This window comes from Citrus sinensis, chromosome 6, assembly GCF_022201045.2.
Source record: "Citrus sinensis cultivar Valencia sweet orange chromosome 6, DVS_A1.0, whole genome shotgun sequence".
Lineage (NCBI taxonomy): Eukaryota > Viridiplantae > Streptophyta > Magnoliopsida > Sapindales > Rutaceae > Citrus > Citrus sinensis.
In genome coordinates, this window is record NC_068561.1 from 5,541,014 (window position 1) to 5,544,356 (window position 3,343).

The following is a 3,343-nucleotide window of genomic DNA, read 5'->3' on the forward strand; positions in this document are numbered from 1 at the left end:
CACCTAGGCAATGTATTGTTCTTTGGTAACATGTCAAAAATGAGACTCAATAAATTTGAAAAGCTATTATCGGGCTAACCATATTTTCCCTTCAAGTTGTATAGCTTAACTAATGCATCTAACCTAGTATATTTTTGCGAACTCGGGTACAAAGGTTTCTCGACATCTTCTAATAAGGATTTAAAGGTCTTAGGATCATCATCAAAATGCTTGTAAGCATCATTAATCATGTTTACAGCCTCACCATGATTAAGGTACATGTTTTATGGGTCAACTTTGTCACCTATATCAATTTTGTCATGTTAGGTTCGGTTTCCCCATGCCAAGCCCAAATAGTATAACTCTCATCAAAACCCTTAAAAAATAAATGGTCTCTAATTGTCCTAGAAGGATAAAATGGCAGGTTTTTACATTTGATGCAAGGACACCTTATAAAATCACCATTATCATAACTTTCAATTGCAAAATCCATGAACATATCCACACCAACAATATATTCTGCAGACAATCTATCACATATTATCTAAGACTTTTCCATTTTATAAACCAAAAACAACTCCTGATACAAAATTAAAAAATATAATAAAATTTTAAAAAACAAAATGACAAAATACACACAAAATCTTATCCTTTTCCAAAAGTTCCAGGACAATACTATAAAAGCAACAACCAATAATTTATGAATAACTTTAATTAAAATAAAGCTAGCCCTATCATCACCCATTATTATCATAGAATAAAACGCCAATATAAAATTTTTTATTTATATTAGTATAACAAAACCAAATATGCTACTAATCATGTTATGTATTTAGTTACATATGATCAGTATTTAATTTTGGCTACTGATCATGTATACGATCAAATTTAATCTTTTAATAGAAAAACAAAAGCAAAACAGACTTTACTTTTATTAGTTTAATGAAATAGGCAGTGTCAAGCAAGAGAAATGGAATAAAAAATAGACATATAGTACTCAATTAAACAAAAAAGTAGTATTATATATTTCCAAAAAAGCAGTCATATATCTATTTACCTCCTTGATTATACAGATCAAATGCCTTTCTTTAGCCGAGTATTTTACAGTCACTTGTCTCTAATCTGAAGAATATATAAACCGAAAGAAGTTAAACATTAGTGCTTTTTGCTCAACTCAATATTGATTATTTTTCTTTTTAAAATTTACAATACAAAAATCGAAAACACACAAGTATCAAAAAATTTGGGGGACCCATGTGTGTCAAAAATGCAACACATAAAGTCCCTCATTGTACCTTTGACTGTTTGAAAAAGCAGCCAGGACCACAAACAGAATAAGCAAACAAGGTCCACAATCTGTAGGAAAAAAAAATGCTCGGGGACCACAAACAAAACTATTGTAATAAACAATATATACTAACCGATTGTTTTCTTTATGACACCATCAAATTACATAAAAGAACAACATTGTTTTAACCTTTTTGAAACCTAATGCACATAAAGACAATCCGAGGCTTTACACACAATCCATGCAAAATTAGAATCACAACAATTCAGGGCTTAACACACAATCCATGTGGAATCAATATAATGTTCATAATGACTACAAATGGTCTTTACAAAGTCAAAAACAAGTAAACAACAATTAAAACTACTTAAATTATCCTAATCAGACACATAAATTAGAAAGAATTAGAATCACAACCACAATTTCACATGCAACACTTAAAATCATTTAAATTTGAAATGCAAGAATATGAATTCACTTGCATTACATCATAACACCAAAATGAACAAACTATCATCAAAGCTCATAGCAATTTAGATATTAATCAACCATAACAACCATAACCATAATTATTACATAATTGCACCATTTTCTTTAAGACCAAAGAAATATAGTCAGTAACACCCATAGAGTCAAACGATGCAAACCTCAAGGTATTTTAATTTCACTCATGCAGCAACATAAACCAAAAGCTTCTTCTGTGATAATAGTGGCCTCAACCTTATGGCCACGTCTTTAACTGTAACAAGTACATAACAAGTATTAGAACCTAAAAAATTTAAATTAAATAAAAAAAGAAAAATAGATAAAGAACCAAGACCACTCCTAAACATTAAAAATAATTATTTGGGGAACCTTTGTATCTCTATATATTTTCACGGCTAAAATTTAATTAGGTTTCGTTAGAATAACACCACATCTAAAAACCATCACATGCATTACCACTTAAAATCAACCAGGGATATAACATTGCAAATTAAAAGTTTGAGTGAGGACTTTGATTAACTTGCTTTTTCTCCTTCTTCTCTTTCTTCTCTAATAATAATTGGTGTTTTGAATAAGGGGTTGTTGGGTGACGGCTAATAAGTGTTAGTGCAAAAGGCTTGGTAGTTGGAGAGATTCTGTAAATTCGTAATGGGTGCTTGGTGGCTGTTATGTGCCTTGTTCAATTGATTTTCTCCAGTTGGGTGATTAGGTTTTCATCAATTGAGTGAAAAATAAGGCATAGCAGCGCGATGCTTCTTCTGCGCTTGAGAGGGTGGAGAACAAAAAAGAAAAGGGGCTGCAATCGTTGCAACACTTAGCAAATTTTTCTAAGTGTTGAAACAATATTTCCAAAGCAAAATGATGGCGTTTTTCTTTCTTTTTAGTCTAAATTATTCAATTAAAAACACTTTCAGTTGTTCCAAACCCAAGCAAAACGATGGCGTTTTGTTCTTTTTTAATTTAAATAATACAATTAAAAAGGGCATTCTTTCCAAAGCAAACGATTGTTCTTTTTTTTTTTAATTAGTTAACAGTGGAAACCTTGTAAATAAATTAAGTTATACATTAATGAAATATTTTTAAATAATTTACAATGACAAATTTGTAATATTTAAAAATTTAAAAATAAACAAATTACATGTTGAAAATAAATATTTTTTAAATAATTCATTATAGTCCATCACAAGTTTGTGTCATGTAGATAAAACAATTTAAACGCCATGCTGTTTTGAATTTTTAAAAATTTAAATTAATCAACCATGACATTTATCCATCATCAATTTATGTCTGTTGTCTATCAATCACGAATGTGTCATGAAGGGATGATACATTCTATGTATCACAAAAATGTCGTAACTTCATGATACACTCGTGACATATCCGTATCTATCATAAAAAATTTGTCATAGATCAGCGCTTTTTTAGTAGTGCATCTAACTATAGACATTTTATGCATACAATATCCATCCTACTTAAAAGAGAAGGGAGGCATATATGGCTATGGATTTGGACTAGATATCACAACCAATTCTTAAAAGATTGTTCGGGTGAGTACAATGCCAAGATTTCAGAGGAAATTTGATATTGTGG